Raw genomic sequence first — 22,283 nt, forward strand, 5'->3', positions numbered from 1 at the left:
AAAGTCAACTCTTTTAGTATCCTTGGCCAGTCTATTCTAGAATTGCCAAATTCACACCTCAGACTGTCAAAGTTCCCTTTCCTTAAGTTCAGGACCCTAGTTTCTGAATTAACTGTGACACTCTCCACCTTAATGAAGAATTCTACCATATTTTGTTACATTTCCCTAAGGGGCCCCGCACAACAAGATTGCTAATTAGTCGCTTCTCATTACACATCACCCAGTATAGGATGGCCAGCTCTCTTATTGGTTCCTCAACATATTGGTCGAGAAACCCATCCCAAATACGCTCCAGGAAATCCTCCTCCACCACATTACGACCATGTGGTTAACCCAAACAATATGTAGGTTAAAGTCACCCATGATAACTGCTGTACCACCACTGCACACATCCCTTATTTCTTGTTTGATGCTGTCCCCAACCTTACCACTACTAAACAGTGAGATAGACATTGCAGCAAGGGTCTGGTTATTGTGAAACAACAATTCTAGAAGAACAGTGACCCCGACATGATTTGAACAAGCAGCCCTTTGATCTAGAATCAGACGCACTACCGTTAAACCACGAGGTTTACACAGTAGTTAAGGGATGTTCGTCTATATGAAGGTTCTGCAATACAAGGGACTTTAAATTCCCCGCCCATTAAAATACAGTGAGTAAAATGGGATATGGTTTAACAGTCAGATGCAAAGTGTCATGTATTGATGCTTGGGGTCACTAGACGCCAGGGGGCGCCACTGTCGGAGGTCATCGGGCTGTACGCGCGTGTGCGCTGGCCCTGGTGTTTAAGAGCGAGTACTATATCACGTGGGCACTTTGGGAATAAGTAAAGTTGAACCAGGTTTACAGTAGAGTGAGTTTACAGTAACAAGTCTGTCGATTCATTCTATACATTGCACAAAACACAGGACAAATGATTGAAGTATGGAGTGTCCCTGAGTTAGCATTTGTTTGATTGTGCAAAAGAAGGTGAGGGGTTAATTCATGATGCTTTCCCATGAAAGCAAGACAAAAGGTTAAAAAAAAAACCACACGGTGACTGTCCGGTGAGCGTGGCTTGCGATACCTGGTGGGAATGGACGGTAATTTTAAAGCCCCTTGTATTGCAGAACCTTCATATAGACGAACATCTCCAGCTCACTGTGTAGGCCTCGTGGCGCAACGGTAGCGCGTCTGACTCCAGATCAGAAGGTTGCGTGTTCAAATTACGTCGTGGTCACTGTTCTTTTGGATATTGTTCTTCCAGAATTAATATTTCATTTGCTGTTTGAAAATAAACAGACCCTTGCTCCAAGGTCTGTCTCACTGTTTCCCCGGTGTCAGGCAGAGATACGCCTACTGCCCTCAATTATTTCATGTGACAGGACACAAAATTTCAAAATCAATCTGCAGGTGGCCACACACAGCAGAGAGAAGTCAGGATGGCCGAGTGGTCGAAGGTGCTGTGTTCAGTTCAAAATCTATCTTGAAGACAAGGGTCCAAATCCCACTTCTGGTGTTTATTATTTTTAATCATTAAGCAGAAACAAACACCAACTTTGTAAATATTGAACCATTCATGTTAATTATTTCATTTTCTCTAATCTTTAATTGATCAATGTTCAAAATGTTCACGCGGGGTTGCGATGCGGGGAGTTTTCACGTGTTAAACGAATGTGATAACCACTACACTACTGAAACACTGCCGATACTTCAGGAGCTGGTTTTACGAGAATAGAATGACGGTGCTGTATTTAGGAAGGCAGTGAGTGTGGTAGGAATTGATCTCGTGTTTCCCAGACTTTGCACATCGGAACAGGAGCTGACCATTTAGCAGCAAGTGGTTAGGATCAGGAATGCACGGCTTGAGACTTTCTGGCCTCAGGTAAGAAGGTGGTGCTCAGGAATAAGGTGAAAGGTTGAATCTTCTGCACTGACTCTCTTTAACAAACTCCAGCACCAGGTCAGACGGAAATGTTAAGCGAGCAGCTAAACTGCTGAATCCCACTTTGAAGGAGTTGGCCGTGGTGTCAAACAAATGTGTTCCGTTTAATGATAATAATTGCTAGAATTGGAATTCAAGCTGAACACACGTGTAGAGGAGACAGTGACCTGAACACAGCACCTTCGACCACCCGGCCATACTGACTATTCAGCGCTGTGTGTGGCCACCTGCAGGTTGATTTTGAACTTTTGTGTCCTGTCAAATGAAATAAATGAGGGCAGCAGGCGTATCTCTGCCTGACACCGGGGAAACAGTGAGGCAGACCTTGGAGCAAGGGTCTGGTAATTGCCAAACGTCAAAGGAAATATTAATTCTGGAAGAACAATATCCAAAAGAGCAATACCCCAACATAATTTCAACGCACAACCTGTTGATCTGGAGTCAGACACACTACCGTTACACCACGCGGCCTACACAGTGAGCTGGAGATGTTCGTCTATATGAAGGTTCTGCAATACAAGGGGCTTTAAAATCCCCGCCCATTCCCAACACGGATCAAAAGCAGCGCTCAGCTGACAGTCACCGGATGGTTTGTTCGAAAACTTTTTTCTTGCTTTCACGGGAAACCATCATTAATTAACCCCTCACCTTCTTTACACAATCAAACAAATGCTAACTCAGGGACACTCCATACTTCAATCATTTGACCTGTGCTTTGGGGAGCGGGCAGGGAAGTGGACCTGAGCCCATTATCAGATCAGCCATGATTGTATTAAATGGTGGAGCAGGCTCGATGGGCCGTATGGCCCACTCCTGCTCCTATTTCTCATGATTTTATGTTCTTATGCATGTTAACCCATTTTAGGCACTGTATTTTAGCTTTCTGGTTGAAAGTGTTCATTGCCGATGACACCACGAATCTGGGGAAACTTTTATCAAATTTATCAGCACCGATTATTCCTACCGTGCACACAAAATACAATCAGTAGTGAAGATAAAATCCCACCGTGTGTATTTTCAGATTCAACGCAGTAGCATTTCAAATAAAGTGAAAGAATTTTATACTGAAAAGATTTGCAAGTGTTACTTGTATTTGTGTCTTTAATTAAACTTTGTGGCGCCTGACTCCCGTTCATGCCACTGCTGAATAAGAAAGGAGGATTTGACATTGACCAGACTGCACTGCCCCTGATATTTGTCAGCTCAGCCTTTATATTCAGTGGTTTCTCGCCCTTTGATGGGCTGCAGTGTGGCGGATATCACGTTGGCCTCACACGCAAAAGGTCCCCGGTGGAACCGTTTTCTCTCAGACAAACTTATCTATTTATTGGTGAAATAAATAGCAATTAATGAATAAGGGAGCCCTTTTGCCAGGAGAATAAATAGCAAATAAAAACAGCAAACGCTGGAAATCTCAGCAGGTCAGGCAGCATTTGCAGGGAGACGAAACTCGCCTCTGATTGTTCATCCACAGCACGTTTAAACATAATGTTTCTGCCTTGGATTGAACCAGAGATCTTTCGCGTGTAAAGCAAACGTGATAACCACTACACTACAGAAACCTCTTGTACAACGGCCCCCACAGCGTGGTGCTGACCAGTGAGCTCCCTCTGTGCAGATCGGGAATGTGTTGGCTCTCCTGAAACAAATTCTGCCCCACATGAAAGTTTTCAATCCTTCTCCTCCCCTGCCCTTTACAGAAATGTCACGGATCACCCAGCCACCGTGTTCATTTCCACATCCTCACAGTGGGGCCACAGAGGCTCCTCCCGTCTCCCCGCGATCAGCGAACTCACCCAGTTTACAAAATTAAACCACAAACACGTGCCCGGCAAAGTGCAGGAGAAGCCAGATAGTCTGTAATCTCGGTCTATCACAGAGAGTATTGGTATTCATGGTGATTACAGCAATTATTAAGCGTTTCACAGACCTCAATTATTTTTCTGCGATGAATTGATCGAGGATTTAAACCAGGTTAGTGCGCCGGGTCTTAACCCCTCGACCACCAGGGAACAGTTACGATACATGTCGAACCAGGTTAGTGCACCGGATCTTAACCCCTCGACCACCAGGGAACAGTTACGATGCATGTCGATATATTTATATATATTTATATATGAACCAAAATGTCAATGGCTACCAACCTAGACCTCGTGGCGCCCATGGTAGTGCGTCCAACTTTGAGTGAGAGAAACGGTTCCACAGTGACACCTGTCATGTGTTCGACATGGTTACTGCTTGTACTATTACAAGGTGTGCCACCAGAGGGCACTGCAGTGGGAGACTTGTAGCTTACCTGCACAGGTGTGCCTGGCCTAGTATAAAAGGCAGGCCACCAGGTGTGATCCTCACTCTATGGTTATCAATAAAGGACTCAGGTCACTACAGTTAAAGAACGACACATTGTCTCGTGGAGTCATTATCAGAGCATTTGAAGGTATAACAAGGGAGCCAAAAGCCTCAGAAACTGGAAATACTACCAAAGCGTCGAAGTCATGCTGTAGGTGCCTGGGACAACACATTGCTCAAAGTTCTCCACACGTGAAGGCAGAGTGTTTCTTCGACAGAAAGACTGGGCATCTTGCGAAGGCATGCCGACTGAAGGGTAAACCTATTTTTAAAGCTATGAGTCCAGCGTTCAAAGCTATGAGTAGAAATCCCAAGAGACTACATAGTATGGAAGACCAACAACAGGATGAGGAGATGTTAGAGTTACACATCATCAGGAGCACTAGTTTAAAGGACAGTGATTCGGAAAGCATCAAAATCCACATAGATGTTGCTGGATTCAAGATACCAATGGAAATTGACACGGGTGCATCCGTGAGTGTCATACCGGAGTCACTGTACCGCGACAAATTACGTGATTTCCAACTGGAGAAACCCAAGATAGAGCAGCGAGGCTACTCGGGAGAGTAAATCCCTGTGGTTGGTCATATCACTGCACCGATCAGTGAAATATAAAGAATAATTTCAGAACTTGACCCGAATAGTAGTGAAAAGAGACAAGTCTGCCTTACAAAGAAGAAATTGATTAAGCTCACTGAAGCTGGATTGTAGTCAGATTTTCTGTGTGGAAGCGAGATTTTCATCAACGGATGAGGTTATCAAGAAGTATCCAAAGGTGTTCTGCGAAACGGACAGTCCGATCCATGGCTTCAAGGCGAGTGTCAGGGTACAGAAGGACGATAGATTGGTTTACTACAAGCCCCGTTCCGTACCATATGCACTCAAGGAGAAAGTTGAGCATTAACTCAAAAAACTAGAAGGTGTTAAACGTTACACTGCGGAAACATCTCCACTTTCAGCACAAGATTAACACAATTAAACCCAATGAGATCGGTAGAAAAGTTCCTCACATGCTCAGGGCAAAATAAATAATTGTCGTTCTACAAAAGATGAACAAATTTCAGCACCAGGTCAGAATGAAATGTTCAGCGAGCAGGTGGACTGCTGAATCGCACTTTTAAGGAGTTGGTGGTGACAAAGCAAATGGGTTCTGCCGAATGATTCAATATAAGAAATGTCTGCAATAGGATTCGAACACTATCTACAGTGACCAGAACACATCAGCATGACCACTCGGCCATCACAACTATTCACTGCTGTGTGTGTCCACCTGCAGGTTGATTTTGAACTTTTGTGTCCTGTCACATGAAATCAATCAGGGCAGCAGGCAGATCTCTGCCTGACACCGGGGAAAGAGTGAGACAGACCTTGGAGCAAGGGTCTGGTTATTGTCAAACAGCAAATGAAATATTAATTCTGGAAGAATAACATTGAAACGAAATGTGATCCTGACACCCAGAAACAAGTGCTAAGGCAAAAGGTTAAATGCTGCATCCCTTCCTGTAAAAAATTCCTTTCACAAACATTGCTCTGAACAAAACGTCACAAAACAAAAATGTTCCTTTCAAAGTCATTAAACTCCCGAATTTCCACGCCCCGCGACTCTCCTGAATCAGATGCCTCAAGTTTTGCCGACTCCATCCATATCCCTTTGCTCCAAGGTCTGTCTCCCTGTTTCCCCGGTGTCAGGCAGAGATCCGCCTGCTGCCCTCATTTATTTCACTCTCTAATATTCCAACAGCAGCCATGGTTGTGTGAAGGTTTGTATTCTGTTAATCGTCGCCAATTGTTGTGAAAAGTAGAACACCAGGAGGCTGAGTAATGTGAGCTAAACTTAGTGTGATCTTAGTCTTCTTTATTACAACTTCAGAGTGCCTGAACAACATGGCAGCCAACCTTTTTCCTGGCACTGCAGGTGTGGGCAGGTGACCATTAGGACTCCAACAGTCACGCCCTCTGGTGGCAAGTATGACATAGTTACATACTTCACATAATTTTTATCGTTGAGAAGTTATAATTCCAATGAATGCCTGAATCATCTGAAAGGAGCCTGCTTTGTAGGACAAGGCTACATATCAGGAAGGAGCGTAGTTAGATGACAAGGGAAGTGATACTCTGATGATAAGTATGGAGAATAAAAAGAGTAAATACTGGAAACACTGAGCAGGCCAGGCAGCATCTGTGGAGAGAGAAACAGAGTTAACGTTTCAGGTTAATGACCTTCCATCAGAAGTTGGGCAGTTGCGTTAGCTAATACTATTAAAAGTTTCAATTGTCACGAAGCAGGGGTAAGGAAAATATATAAAATGTGGCATTTGGAACAGATAGTACAGAATCCGATTAATGTTTGATCAATTTGTACACCGAGCTGAAAACTTCAACGTGTTTGAGTTCTTCGGCTAATATTCGCAAGGTTTGGTTGTAAGTACTATTAAGTATATGTTTCTTTATTGTCTGCTTAATAACTCTGGCATTTAATGTTGCGGACCCTATTCCTGCACTGCGTGTGTTCCAGCTCTGTTTGGAGCACCGATCCCTTCAATCCGTCGCTTACAGGGACAGTTGGATTCACCGTTTCTTTGTTTGGTGAAATTTAAAAGATTGAAAGCGGCGCACATCAACCTGGTCACCTACTCACTAACCGCTACACGCTGGTCCCGTGAGATGGATGCACAGTTACTGTTACAAGCTTGAACGCAGGTACAAGCAGAACTCATTCATAGAAAGTCCAAGTCCCTGAGGCACCTGATTTTTTGCACCAAACTCCTTCGCAACGAGTTGCGGTTCGTGTGGGGTGATTTGGGCACATCTTTCCCCACACGACAACACTTCAAACACAACTCAACGGATGCAAAGCGCTTTGGGGCGTCATGAGTTCCTGAAAGGTGTTGTAGAAATGCAAGTCCTTCTTTGCAAAAGTTTGATGCAATTTCAAAATACTTGGATAAACTGAGGGCTCGTCCGGGATTTGAACCCGGGACCTCTCGCAAATTTCAAGCAATAACCCCGAAGCGAGAATCATACCCCTAGACCAACGAGCCAACTGCTCAATGAACGTGGAGATAAGGTGCAACCATTATTGAAACATTTTTAGTGTGTTGCTATTCTTGATCGGAGGAGCACATGAGATGGAATCTGTGACTTTGCTTTTTCGACCTGTCTTCTGAAGCACCGCACGGTCCAACTCCGAAAGGCAATGAGCTGTTGGGACGTTAGTGTATCCAGGCTGTGGGTGGTCACCCCGAGCGCAGCAGAGGGGTTTCTGCATTAGTTCTGGGTGCGGACAGTATCTTTCCCCTTCTCTCTTCCTCTTGTCTTTAACCCTGTGCTTTGGTTTCTCTATTTATTCCCCTGTCTCGGTTTCTAGTGTTTAAAAGGGAACAAAAGATGAAATGGGTCTCACTGTGGAACAATTTCTCTCACTCAAAGTTAGACACACTACCGTGGGCAGCACGAGGTCTAGGTAGGTAGCCGTTGATATTCAGGGTTGCATATAAATATATATAAATATATCGACATGTATCGTAATAGTTCCCTGGTGGTCGAGCGGTTAAGACCTGGCGGACAAACCTGGTTTCAATCCTCGATCAATTCATCGCATAAAAATAATTGAGGTCTGTGAGACGATTAATAATTGCTGTAACCATCATGAATACCAATATTTCTGTGATAGACCGAGCTTACAGACTATCTGACTTCTCCTGTCCATTTCCGGGCATGTATTCCGGGTTTAATTTTGTAAACTGGGTGAGTTCGCTGATCGCTGATAGAAAGGTCGGAGCCTCTGTGGCCCCACTGTGAGGATGTGGAAGTGAACACTGTGGCTGGGTGATCCCTGACATTTCTGTAAAGGGCAGCGGAGGAGAAGGATTGAGAACATTCAATGCAGGACAGAAGTTGTTTTAGGTGAGCCAACACACAATGCCGATCAGCACAGACGGAGCTCACTGGTCACCTCCCCTCTGTTGGGGTTATTGTACCAGAGGTTTCTGTAGTGTCGTGGTTATCACGTTTGCTTTACACGGGGCAGGTCCCTGATTCGATCCCGAGTTTAGTCTCCTGGCAAATGCTGCCTGACCTGCTGAGATTTCCAGCATTTGCTTTTTTTCTCCTGGGATCCCTTATTCCTTAATTGCTCTTTATTTCACTTCAACAAATAGATAACTTTGACTGAGAGAAAACGGATCCACCGGGGACCTTTTGCGTGTGAGGCCAACGTGATATCCGCTGCACTGCAGCCCATCAAAACGTGAGAAACCACTGAATATAAAGGATGAGCTGGTCAACGTCAAACTCTCCTTTCTTATTCAGCAGTGGCATGAACGGGAGTCAGACGCCACAAAGTTTAATTAAAGACAAAAATACAAGTAACACTTGCAAATTTTTCAGTGTAAAATTCTTTCACTTTATTTGAAATCCGACAGCATTGAATCTGAAAATACGCACGGTGGGATTTTATCTTTACTGCTGATTTTATTTTCTGTGCACGATAGGAAAAACCGGTGCTGCTAAATTTGATAAAAGTTTCTCCAGATCCCTGAAGACTTTGAACCAGAAAGCTAAAATACAGTGAGTAAAATGGGATATGATTTTCGAGTTGAGATGCAAAGCACAGGCCAAATGATTGAAGTATGGAATGTACCTGAGTTAGCATTTGTTTGATTGTGCAAAAGTAGGTGAGGGGTTAATTAATGATGGTTTCCAGTGAAAGCAAGAGAAAAGTTTTCGAATAAACCATACGGTGACTGTCCGGTGAGCGCTGTTTGTGATACCTGGTGGGAATGGACGGGGATTTTCAAGCCCCCTGTATTGCAGAACCTTCATTTAGACAAAAATCTCCAGTTCACTGTGTAGGTCTCGTGCTGCAACGGTAGTGTGTCTGAATCTTGATCAGAAGGTTGCGTATTCAAATCACGTTAGGATCAGTGTTTTTTTTGATATTTTTCTTCCAGAATTAACATTTCATTTGCTGTTTGACAATAACCAGACCCTTGCTCCAAGGTCTGTCTCACTGTTTCCCCGGTGTCAGGCAGAGATACACCTGCTGCCCTCAATTATTTCATGTCACAGGACACAAAATTTCAAATCAATCTGCAGGTGGCCACACACAGCAGTGAGTAGCCAGGATGGCCGAGCGGTCGAAGGTGCAATGTTCAGTTCAAAATCTATCTTGAAGACAAGGGTCCAAATGCCACTTCTGGTGTTCATTATTTTTAATCTTTAAGCAGAAACAAAAACCAACTTTGTTAATATTGAACCATTAATGTCAATTATTTCATTTTTTCTAATCTTTAATTGATCAATGATCACGGCCGGTTGCGATACGGGGGTTTGGCACGTGTTAAGCGAATGTGATAACCACTACACTACGTAAACACTGCAATTAACACAATGCGAGGAACATAATCAGCGCTTTAATCTACACAGCTGGCCGATACTTCAGGAGCTGGTTTTACGAGAATAGAATGACGCTGCTATATTTAGGAAGGCTGTGAGTGTGGTAGGAATTGATCTCGTGTTTCCCAGACTTTACACATCGGAACAGGAGCTGGCCATTTAGCAGCGAGTGGTTAGGATCAGGAATGTACGGCTTGAGACTTTCTGGCCCGAGGTATGAAGGTGGTGCTCAGGAATAAGGTGAAAGGTTGAATCTTCTGCACTGACTCTCTTTAACAAACTCCAGCACCAGGTCAGACGGAAATGTTAAGCGAGCAGCTGAACAGCTGAATCCCACTTTGAAAGAGTTGGCCATGGTGTCAAACAAATGTGTTCCGTTTAATGATAATTATTGTTAGAATTGGAATTCAAGCTGAACACACGTGTCGAGGTGACAGTGACCTAAACACAGCACCTTCGACAGCCCGGCCATCCTGACTATTCAGCGCTGTGTGTGGCCACCTGCAGGTTGATTTTGAACTCTTGTGTCCTGTCACATGAAATAAATGAGGGCTGCAGGCGTATCTCTGCCTGAAACCGGGGAAACAGTGAGACAGACCTTGGAGCAATGGTCTGGTTATTGCCAAACAGCAAAGGAAATATTAATTCTGGAAGAACAATATCCAAAAGAGCAATACCCCAACATGATTTCAACACACAACCTGTTCATCTGGAGTCAGACACACTACCGTTGCACCACGAGGCCGACACAGTGAGCGGGAGATGTTCATCTGTATGAAGGTTCTGCAATACAAGGGGCTTTAAAATCCCTGCCCATTCCCACCAGGTATCAAAAGCAGCGCTCAGCTGACAGTCACCGGATGGTTTGTTCGAAAACTTTTCTCTTGCTTTCACGGGAAACCATCATTAATTAACCCCTCACCTTCTTTACACAATCAAACAAATGCTAACTCACGGACACTCCATACTTCAATCATTTGGCCTGTGCTTTGGGGAGCGGGCAGGGAAATGGACCTGAGTCCATTATCAAATCAGCCATGATTGTATTAAATGGTGGAGCAGGCTCGAGGGGCCGTATGGCCCACTCCTGCTCCTATTTCTCATGATCTTATGTTCTTATGCATGTTAACCCATTTTACTCAATGTATTTTCGCTTTCTGTTTGAAAGTGTTCATTGCCGATGACACCACGAATCTGGGGCAACTTTTATCAAATTTATCAGCACCGAGTATTCCTACCGTGCACACAAAATACAATCAGTAGTGAAGATAAAATCCCACCGTGTGTATTTTCAGATTCAACGCAGCAGCATTTCAAATAAAGTGAAAGAATTTTACACTGAAAAGATTTGCGAGTGTTACTTGTATTTGTGACTTTAATTAAACGTTGTGGCGTCTGACTCCCGTTCATGCCACTGCTGAATAAGAAAGGAGGGTTTGACATTGACCAGACTGCACTGCCCCTGATATTTGTCAGCTCAGCCTTTATATTTAGTGGTTTCTCGCCCTTTGATGGGCTGCAGTGTAGCGGATATCACGTTGGCCTCACACGCAAAAGGTCCCCGGTGGATCCATTTTCTCTCACTCAAAGTTATCGATTTATTGGTGAAATAAAGAGCAAATAATGAATAAGGGAGCCCTTTTGCCAGGAGAATTAATAGCAAATAAAAACAGCAAATGCTGGAAATCTCTGCAGGCCAGGCAGCATTTGCAGCAAGACGAAACTCGCCTCCGATTCTTCATCCACAGCAAGTTTAAATATAATGTTTCTGCCTGGGATTGAACCAGGGACTTTTCACGTGTAAAGCAAACGTGATAACCACTACACTACAGAAACCTCTTGTACAACAGCCCCCACAGCGAGGAGCTGACCAGTGAGCTCCCTCTGTGCTGATCGGGAATGTGTTGGCTCACCTGAAGCAACTTCTGTCCCACACTGAATGTTCTCAATCCTTCTCCTCCGCTGCCCTTTACAGAAATGTCATGGATCACCCAGCCACCGTGTTCACTTCCACATCCTCACAGTGGGGCCATAGAAGCTCCGACCGTCTCCCCGCGATCAGCGAACTCACCCAGTTTACAAACTTAAACCCCAAACACGTGCCCGGCCAAGTGCAGGAGAAGCCAGATAGTCTGCAAGCTCGGTCTATCATAGAAAGTATTGGTATTAATTGAAAGGATTGAAACCAGGTTAGTGCGCCGGGTCTTAACCCCTCGACCACCAGGGAACAGCTACGATACATGTCAAACCAGGTTAGTGCAACGGGTCTTAACCCCTCGACCACCAGGGAATAGTTACGATGCATGTCGATATATTTATATATATTTATATATGAACCTGAAGGTCAATGGCTACCTACCTAGACGTCGTGGCGCCCACGGTAGTGCGTCTAACTTTGAGTGAGAGAAACGGTTCCACAGTGACACCTGTCATGTGTTCTACATGGTTCCAGCTTGTACTATTACAAGGTGTGCCACCAGAGGGCACTGCAGTGGGAGACTTGTAGCTTACCTGCACAGGTGTGCCTGGCCTAGTATAAAAGGCAGGCCACCAATAAAGGTTATCAATAAAGGACTCAGGTCACTGCAGTTAAAGAACGACACATTGTCTCGTGGAGTCATTATCAGAGCATTTGAAGGTATTACAACGGAGCCCAAAGCCTCAGAAACTGGAAATTCTAACAGAGCGTCGAAGTCATGCTGTAGGTGCCTGGGACAACACATTGCTCAAAGTTGTCCACAAGTGAAGACAGAGTGTTTCTTCGACAGAAAGACTGGGCATCTTACGAAGGCATGCCGCCTGAAGGGTAAACCTGTTGTTAAAGCTATGAGTCCAGCGTTTAAAGCTCTGAGTCCAAATCCCAAGAGACTTCATAGTATGGAAGACCAACATCAGGTGAGGAGATGTTAGAGTTACACATCATCAGGAGCACGAGTTAACGGACAGTGATTCGGAAAGCATCAAAATCCACATAGATGTTGCTGGATTCAAGATACCAATGGAAATTGACACGGGTGCATCCGTGAGTGTAATACCGGAGTCACTGTACCGCAACAAATTGCGTGATTTCCAACTGGAGAAACCCAAGATAGAGCTGCCAGGCTACTCGGGAGAGTAAATTCCTGTGGTTGGTCATATCACTGTACCAATCGGTGAAATATAAAGATTAATTTCAGAACTTGCCTCGAATAGTAGTGAAAAGAGACAAGTCTGCCTTACAAGGAAGAAATTGATAAAGTTCACTGAAGCTGGATTGTAGTCAGATTTTCTGTGTGGAAGCGAGATTTTCATCAACGGATGAGGTTGTCAAGAAGTATCCAAAGGTGTTCTGCGAAACGTTCTCTCTTCCTGTTGTCTATAACCCTGTGCTTTGGTTTCTCTATTTATTCCCGTGTCTCAGTTTCTATTGTTTAAAAGGGAACAAAAGATGAAATGGGTTTCACTGTGGAACAATTTCTCTCACTCAAAGTTAGACACACTACCGTGGGCAGCACGAGGTCTAGGTAGGTAGCCGTTGAAATTCAGGTTCACATATAAATATATATAAATATATCGACATGTATCGTAACTGTTCACTGGTGGTTGAGCGGTTAAGACTCGGCGGACTAACCTGGTTTCAATTATCAATCAATTCATCGCATAAAAATAATTGAGATCTGTGAGACGATTAATAATTGCTGTAACCACCATGAATACAAATACTTTCTGTGATAGACCGAGTTTACAGACTATCTGGCTTCTCCTGCCCTTTGCCGAGCACGTATTCGGGTTTAATTTTGTAAACTGGGTGAGTTCGCTGATCACGGATAGAAAGGTAGGAGCCTCTGTGGCCCCACTGTGAGGATGTGGAAGTGAACACGGTGGCTGGATGATCCCTGACATTTCTGTAAAGGGCAGCGGAGGAGAAGGATTGAGAACTTTCAGTGTGGGACAGAAGTTGTTTCAGGTGAGCCGACACACAATGCCGATCAGCACAGAGGAAGCTCACTGGTCACCTCCCCTCTGTTGGGGTTATTGTACCAGAGGTTTCTGCAGTGTAGTGGTTATCACGTTTGCTTTACACGGGAAAAGTCTCTAGTTTAATCCCGTGTTTAGTCTCCTGTCAAATGCTGCCTGATCTGCTGAGACTTCCAGCATTTGCTATTTATTCTCCTGGTAAAAGGGCTCCCTTATTCCTTAATTGCACTTTATTTCACTTCAATAAATAGATAACTTTGACTGAGAGAAAACGGATCCACCGGGGACCTTTTGCGTGAGAGGCCAACGTGACATCCTCTGTACTGCAGCCCACCAAAGGGTGAGAAACCACCGAATATAAAGGATGAGCTGGTCATCGTCAAACCCTCCTTTCTTATTCAGCAGTGGCATGAACGGGAGTCAGACGCCACAAAGTTTAATTAAAGACACAAATACAAGTAACACTTGCAAATCTTTTCAGTGTAAAATTCTTTCACTTTATTTGAAATCCGACAGCATTGAATCTGAAAATACGCACGGAGGGATTTTATCTTCACGACTGATTTTATTTTGTGTGCATGATAAGAAAAACCGGTGCTGCTAAATTTGATAAAATTTGCCCCAGATCCCTGAAGACTTTGAACCAGAAAGCTAAAATACAGTGAGTAAAATGGGATATGGCTTTCGAGTTAAGATGTAAAGCACAGGCCAAATGATTGAAGTATGGAATGTCCCTGAGTTAGCATTTGTCTGATTGTGCAAAAGAAGGTGAGGGGTTAATTAATGATGGTTTCCCGTGAAAGCAAGAGAAAGGTTTTCGAGCAAACCATTCGGTGACTGTCCGGTGAGCGCTGTTTGTGATACCTGGTGGGAATGGGCGGGGATGTTAAAGCCCCTTGTATTGCAGAACCTTCATATAGACGAACATCTCCAGATCACTGTGTAGGTCTCATGGTGCAACGGTAGTGTGTCTGATTCCAAATTAGAAGGTTGCGTTTTCAAATCACGTTCGGGTCAGTGTTTTTTTGGATATTTTTCTTCCAGAATTAATATTTCATTTGCTGTTTGACAATAACCAGAACCTTGCTGTAATGTCTGTCTCACTGTTTCCCCGGTGTCAGGCAGAGATACGCCTGCTGCCCTTATTTATTTCATGTGACAGGACACAAATGTTCAAAATCAACCTGCAGGTGGCCACACGAAGCACTGCATAGTCAGGATGGCCGAGCGGTCTAAGGTGCTGTGTTCAAATTGCAGTTTTCTCTGCAGGTGAGGGTTCGAATCCCAATTGTGCCTTTTCTGATCTTTAAGCGGAACCCATTTGTTTTGTCATCACCAACTCCTTAAAAGTGCAATTCAGCAGTCCACGTGCTCGCTTAACATTTCCGTCTGACCTCGTGCTGAAGTTTGTTCATTCTTTTGTGGACCATCAATCAGATATTTTGCCCTGAGCATGTGAGGAACTTTTATCCCGATCTCATTGGGTTTAATTTTGGTAATCTGGTGCTGAAAGTGGAGATGTTTCCGAAGTGTAACGGTTAACACGTTCGCCTCACACGCGAAAGCACCTCGGACGGAAATATTTTCTGGAGCTTTATCATGCATGTTCAGAGAAGAGTTTGTTCTCCTGTGAAAGGTCAAGAGATCAAAGGAACGTAAGAGTTAGGAACAGGAGTCAGCTATTCGGCCCATTTTCAAGTTTTCAAGATCTTTCCGCCCGGTTTCGGACCGGGGACAATTCGTGTGTGAGGCGAATTTGATAACTACTACACTTCGGAAACACTATGATAGAATCTATAACAGGATAAAACCACAGCTCTAACCTACAAAGCTAGCCGAGAATCCAGGAACTTGTTTCAAGAGAATAGAATGAGGGTGCTATATTTAAGAAGGCTGTAAGTGTGGCCTTCGACATCGTGGAACATTTTCCACGCCTCGGGAACCTACTATCAGCAAGGGCAGACATCGAATACGAGGTTCAACACCGCCTCCAGTCTGCCAGCACAGCCTTCGATCACCTGAGGAGGAGAGTGTTTGAAGTCCAGGACCTCAAATCTGGCACCAAGCTTATGGTGTGCAGGGCGGTGGTGATAACTGCCCCGCGGTATGGATCCGAGACATGGACTATATACAGCAGACATCTCAATTCACTGGAGAAATACCACCAGGGCTGTCTCCGCAAGATCCTGCAAATCCCCTGGGAGGACAGACGCACCAACATCAGTGTTCTCGATCAGGCCAACATCCCCAGCATTGAAGCACTGTCCACACTCGACCAGCTCCGTTGGGCTTGCCACATTGTCCACATGCCCAACACGAGACTCTCTCAGCAAACGCTCCACTCAGAACTCCGATACGGTAAGCGAGCCCCAGGTGGGCAGAGGAAACGTTTCGGGCACACCCTCAAAGCCTCCCTGATAAAATGCAACATCCCCACCGGCACCTGGGAGTCCTTGTTCCTCGGGTTGAGTTGCCTGTGCTGCATGATCCGTGCCGGATCGATCATCCTCTGCCACGTGGTATGTCACAGCACGTTTGCACATTCACTGGAGGTACCCCATCGTTGTGCAGCCTTTGCACAAGTAGTGCTTGAATCGATATTGATGGGCCCGAGGATTATCTCCGCAGCACCAACACGGTGCTAATAGATGCACATCGATCCCCGATGGCGGACTCTGAGTTATCACAGGTCTTGCAGCCACGGACGTATAGATTCTGCCATGTGCAGTTCGGCCTGCTAGCGACATCATTTTATGCACAGTACTTGCCGATGAGCTTCGATGTTGAGAAGATATCTGTTTGGTGTTATCGTCCGTGGCCATGCATGCCTGGGCGATCGCGATGGCCCTGCTCTGGTCTCGGGTTTCAGCAGCCAGCAGCTTTCGAAGAATGACCTCGTGGCTGATGCCTAGCACGTAAAAGTCCCACAGCATTTGCCCCAATGCAGCTCCAAAAAATAGCAAAGTCCCGCGAGCTGTCTCAGGTCGGTGAAATAATCCGCCAGGTCCTGGTCCCCGGAGCGATGGTGCGTGTAAAAACGATATCTGGCCATGAGGATACTCTCCTTCGGCTTTAGGTAGTCCCAAACCAGTGTGCACAACGCTGAATATTCCTTCTCCTTTGGTTTTGTCGGTGTGAGCAGATGGTGAGGAGAACCGCCCTGTGCTCCGCCACGTTAGTGTCTCCTTCCAGCTCGTTGGCCACAAAGTACAGGTCGAGCTGCTCGACGAAGGCTTCCCAATCATCATCCTCTTTGGATCTCTCTAATATTCAAACAGCAGCCATGGTTGCGTGAAAATTCTAATTCTGTTACTCGTCGCCAATTGTTGTGCAGAGAAGAACTCACCGAGGCTGAGTTCTGTGAGCTAAATTTGGTGTGATCTTAGTCTTCTTTATTACAACTGCAGTGTGCCTGAACTACATGGCAGCCAACCTTTTATACTGGCCCTGTTCGTGTGGGCAGGTGACCATTAGGACTCCAACAGTCGCGCGCTATGGTGGCAAGTATTACATCGTTACTTACTTCCCATAATTGTTATCATTAAGAAGTTATAATTCCAATGAATGCCTGAATCATCCGAAAGGAGCCTGGTTTGTAGGACAAGGCTACATATCAGGAAGGAGTGTAGTTGGATGACAAGGGAAGTGATATTCTGATTATAAGTTTGGAGAATAAAAAGAGTAAATGCTGGAAACACTGAGCAGGTCAGGGAGCATCTGTGGAGAGAGAAACAGAGTAAACGTTTCAGGTTAATGACCTTCCATCAGAAGTTGGGCACTTGTGTTCGGTAATACTATTAAAAGTTTAAATTGTCACGTAGCAGGGGTAAGGAAAAGATATAAAATGTGCCATTTGGAACGGATAGTTTAGAATCCGATTAATGTTTGATCAATTTGGACACCGAGCTGGGAACTGTAACGTGTTTGAGTTCTTCGGCTAACATTCGCATGGTTTGGCTGTAAGTACTGTTGTTAAGTGTATGTTTAATTATTGTCTGCTTAATAACTTTGACATTTAATGTTGCGGACCCTATTCCTGCACTGTGCGTGTTCCAGCTCTGTTTGTAGCAGCGATCCCTTCAATCCGTCGCTTACAGGGACAGTTGGATTCACCGTTTCTTTGTTTGGTGAAATTTCAAAGATTGAAAGCGGCGCACATCAACCTGGTCACCTACTCACTAACCGCTACACACTGATCCCGTGAGATGGAAGCCCAGTAACTGTTTCAATCTTGAACGCAGGTACAAGCAAAACTCATTCACAGAAAGTCCAAGTCCCTGAGGCACCTGATTATTTGCACCGAACTCCTTCGCAAAGAGTTGCAGTTCGTGTGGGGTGATTTGAGCACATCTTTCCCCACAATACAACACTTCAACACTTCAAACATAACTCAACGGCTATAAAGCGCTTTGGGGCGTCATGAGTTCCTGAAAAGTGTTGAAGAAATGCAAGACCTTCTTTGCAAAAGTTCGATGCAATTTCAAAATTCTTGGGTAAATTGAGGGCTCGTCCAGGATTTGAATCCGGGACCTCTCGCAAATTTCAAGTATCAACCCCGAAAAAATAATCATAACCCTCGACCAACGAGCCAACTGTGCAGCAAATATGAAGATAAGGTGTAACCATTATTGGAGCATTTTTAGTGTGTTGCTCTTCTTGATTGGAGGAGCACATGAGACGGAATCAGTGACTTTGCTTTTTCGAGCTGTCCTCTGAAGCACCGCACAGTCCCTCTCCGACAGTCAATGAGTTGTTGGGACGTTAGTGTATCCAGGCTGTGGGTGGTCACCCCGAGCGTAGCAGAGGGGTTTTTGCATTCGTTCTGGGTGGGGACAGTATTTTTCCCTTCTCTCTTCCTCTTGTCTATAACCCTGTCAGTTGGTTTCTCTATTTATTCCCCTGTCTCAGTTTCTAGTGTTTAAAAGTGATCAAAAGATGAGATGGGTGTCACTGTGGAACAATTTCTCTCACTCAAAGTTAGACACACTACCGTTGCACCACGAGGTCTAGGTAGGTAGCCGTTGATATTCAGGGTCATCTATAAATATATATATGTATATCGACATGTATCGCAACTGTTCCCTGGTGGTAGAGGGGTTACGATCTGGCGCATTAACCTGGTTTCAATCCTCGATCAAATCATCGCATAGAAATAATTGAGGTCTGTGAGACGATTAATAATTCCTGTAATCACCATAAATACCAATACTGTCATGTATCTCACACTACTGTACATAACTGTACCTTACCATGCCATACATGAATGTAACCAGAGATGACCTGTAACCACAAACTTACCTTACCACCAGGGGTGCATTTGCAGGAGACACTGGATACCTTTCCCAGACAGGTATATAAGGATAGGTCTCAGGCAAGTGTGGCATTCGAGAGCTGTGTAATAAAGGTGCAGGTCCAGAGTGAACTTGACTTCAGTATGTGCCTCGTGTGAGTCTGTATTACAGGGTCAGGACCTTTCATTGGCGACGAGTTACGGGATTACAGAATCCACAGAATGGCGACCAACGGCTCAGATGTAAAATACAATGCTGGAGATAATTGGGAGGACTTTATAGAAAGGCTCCAGCAAATCTTTGTAACCAAAGACTGGTTAGGCGACAATAAGGCAGACAAGAGAAGAGCCCATCTCTTGACCAGCTGCGGCTCGAAAACATACGCTTCAATGAAGGACCTGCTGGCACACGAGAAACCAGCAAGCAAGTCGTTTGAAGAATTGATCACACTGGTAAGAGACCACCTGAAGCCAGCAAGCAGCCTACACATGCAAGCTACCTCGGACCCGTGCCAAAGCTCCCCGTACATCGAGCACAGGCTCAGGAAAACCTCGGGGGAGAGGATATGCCGGTCACTGGGCCTTCCAGCTACACTGAACAAGTGCCCGTTCTGAAACTTTCCAGTGTAATAACTTGCAACTTGAACATCCAACAGTCAGGATGGCCGAGCGGTCTAAGGCGCTGGTTCAGGTCACTGTCTCCTCTGGAGGCGTGGGTTCAAATCCCAATCCTGACATTCAGTGTTTTTAATGACAAACTCATTTGTTTGTACACCACTCTGAAGTGCTTTGGGACATCCATCGAACTTAATAAAATGACGCATTTCAATTAAAAAGAGTGATATCAAAGTTACTTCTCAAACCGGGAATCGATCCTGGGTGGCTGTAGCGAATGGAATGGTTTTGTGAAGCATTGAAATGTGCCCTCGAAATATCTCGCACTGCTCATTTAAAAACACGGTTAAAATTTGTTTCAGTGCATAAGAAGGCAGGCTCGAAGGGCCAAATGGCCGAATCCTGCTCCTGGTTTTTGTGTTCTTATACAGAGCACAGAATAAATGATTAAATGATCAACTCTCCCTCAGTTCGCATTTCTTTCATTGTGCAAAAGAAGATTATGGGTTTATTAATGATGTTTTCGTGTGAAAGCACCAAAAAAGTTTAAGGAAAATAATTCATCCAACGTGGGGTTTGAACTCACAACCCTGAGATTAACAGTCTCAAACTCTACCGACTGAGCTAGTCAGGACTGCATAAGTTGCATGTTCCTGTCACTGATCGCTGCCAGGGATCTGTTGGCTCTGCACCATGGATGTATCTCTAAATTCAAACCTCGAAACTGGTTCTCCTGATTTCCAAGCCCCTTGTATTGCAGAACCTTCATTTCGACGAACATTTCCACCGCACTGTTTAGGCCTCGTGGCGCAACGGTAGTGTGTCTGACGGTAAATCCGAAGATTGTGTGTTCCAATCAGGTCGGGGTCACTGTTCTTTCAGACATTTGTTTTCTAGAATTAATATTTCCTTTGCTGTTTGGCAATAACCAGACCTTGCTCCAAGGTCTCTCTCACTATTTCCCCGGTGTCAGGCAGAGATATGCCTGCTGCCCTCATTTATTTCACATAACAGGACACAAAAGTTCAACATCAACCTGCAGGTGGCCACACACAGCACTGAATAGTCAGGATGGCCTGACTATTATCCCGACCACAGTGAATAACCTCATATTTCCCACATTATACTCCACCTGACAAATTACTGCCCAGCCACTGAGCCTATCGATATCGCTTTGCAGATTGTTTGTGTCCTCCTCACAACTTGCTCTCCCACCGATCTTTGGATCACCTTGGCTACATTACCAACATGCAGAGCACAGAACCAATTATTGACCGACTGACTTTCCCTCAGTTAGCATTTCTTTCATTGTGCAAAAGCAGATTATCGATTCCTTAACGATGTTATACCATGAAAGCAAAATAAAAGTTAAACGAAAATAATTTGCACACTTGAAAGGAATATTTTATTTTGGTGCAGTTCCGGTCAGAGAGATGTTGTGAAAGGAACTTTTTGCAGAGAGAGGGATTGAGTATTGCAGATTGCTGCTGTACATTTCTCTCTGGGCTTGGCATTAGCAGCTGGTTTCTGTAGTGTAGCGGTCATCACATTCGCCTCACACACGAAAGGTTCCCGGTTCAAGCCCGGGTGGAAACATTATTTCTGAAACAAAAATTGGTTTTATATGTTCATTGTTCATGTGACAATTGCCTCCTTCCGTGCTGTAAATTTCTCTGATTCCATGGTGAGCAATGAACATTTAAAACCAGTCTCCTAAAATACAGAGTGTGTAAAATCAGAAAAGGAATAAAACTTCCTCAATGATTCAAGTTTCACAAATTATTAAAATTAAGTTGTTGAAGTTTCGACTGTCCCTCAGTGATCATGTTAGCATTTATTTCATTCTGCTAAATAATGCTATCGGTTAATACCAGCAAATACAAGCCGCATTTCAAACCCGGAAACAACTCATTCATTATTCACCCTTCCCAGTTCCAGTGCACAGAGGGTTATTCATCCTCAATCCCAGAAACTCAAATCCAACTTCTGACATTCCTATTTTTCTAATTACCAACTCATTTGTTTTGACACCACTCTGAAGCGCTTTGGGTCATCTGTGTAATTTAATTAAATTACTTCACTTTAATTAAAAACGGTGGTAGCAAAATTACTTCTCTAACTGGGAATCGTACCCTGTAGCTGTCGTGATCAGAATGTTTTTGTGAAGCATTTAAATATGCTCTCTAAAAATCTCGCATTCCTAATTTACAAATAGGGTTACCATTTGTTTCAGTGTGAAAGAAGGAGATTGAAAATGACAACAAAAACACCAGGCAGCGACTACATTAAGACAAATTCAAACTTTTCACAAAGTTGGTTTACGAAGTAACGGCTGAGCTAAAGTTGGCACTCACCAGTCCCATCAGAATTTTAAATGTTTCTATGAGATCGCCGCTCATTCTTCTAAATTTCAATGTATAAAGACCCAGTTGATCCAGTCTCTACTCATATGTCAGTCCGGCTTGCCCCTTATCTTTAGACTGTGTTCCCTGGTTCTGGACTTCCCCAACTTCGGGAACATTCTTCCTGCATTGAACCTGTCCCGTCCCATCCAAATTTTAAATGTTTCTATGAGATCCCCTTTCATCCTTCTAAACTCCAGTGAATACAGGCCTAGTTGATCCAGTCTCTCCTCATATGTCAGTCCTGCCATCCCGGGAATCAGTCTGGTGAACCTTCGTTGCACTCCCTCAATAGCAAGAACGTCCTTCCTCAGATTAGGAGACCAAAACTGAACACAATATTCCAGG

At 44.5% G+C, this 22,283-nt stretch overlaps 6 non-coding genes across 6 annotated transcripts; 2 read left to right on the top strand and 4 right to left on the bottom strand.

The window, feature by feature from the left end:
- Nucleotides 1-1,148: 1,148 nt before the first annotated feature.
- Nucleotides 1,149-1,220, top strand: trnaw-cca (transfer RNA tryptophan (anticodon CCA)). Its single transcript has one exon. It is a non-coding gene; the product is annotated as a tRNA-Trp (tRNA).
- Nucleotides 1,221-3,414: 2,194 nt separating this feature from the next.
- trnav-uac (transfer RNA valine (anticodon UAC)) lies at nt 3,415-3,487 on the bottom strand. The gene has a single exon. It is a non-coding gene; the product is annotated as a tRNA-Val (tRNA).
- A 3,740-nt stretch (nt 3,488-7,227) lies between these two features.
- On the bottom strand, nt 7,228-7,315 carry trnap-cgg (transfer RNA proline (anticodon CGG)). The gene is given in 2 exon segments: nt 7,228-7,263; nt 7,280-7,315. It is a non-coding gene; the product is annotated as a tRNA-Pro (tRNA).
- Nucleotides 7,316-11,434: 4,119 nt separating this feature from the next.
- Nucleotides 11,435-11,507, bottom strand: trnav-uac (transfer RNA valine (anticodon UAC)). The gene has a single exon. It is a non-coding gene; the product is annotated as a tRNA-Val (tRNA).
- An 8,585-nt stretch (nt 11,508-20,092) lies between these two features.
- On the bottom strand, nt 20,093-20,167 carry trnan-guu (transfer RNA asparagine (anticodon GUU)). The gene has a single exon. It is a non-coding gene; the product is annotated as a tRNA-Asn (tRNA).
- An 889-nt stretch (nt 20,168-21,056) lies between these two features.
- Nucleotides 21,057-21,129, top strand: trnav-cac (transfer RNA valine (anticodon CAC)). The gene has a single exon. It is a non-coding gene; the product is annotated as a tRNA-Val (tRNA).
- Nucleotides 21,130-22,283: the final 1,154 nt, after the last annotated feature.

Source organism: Pristiophorus japonicus, unplaced genomic scaffold (genome assembly GCF_044704955.1).
Source record: "Pristiophorus japonicus isolate sPriJap1 unplaced genomic scaffold, sPriJap1.hap1 HAP1_SCAFFOLD_35, whole genome shotgun sequence".
Taxonomy (NCBI): domain Eukaryota; kingdom Metazoa; phylum Chordata; class Chondrichthyes; family Pristiophoridae; genus Pristiophorus; species Pristiophorus japonicus.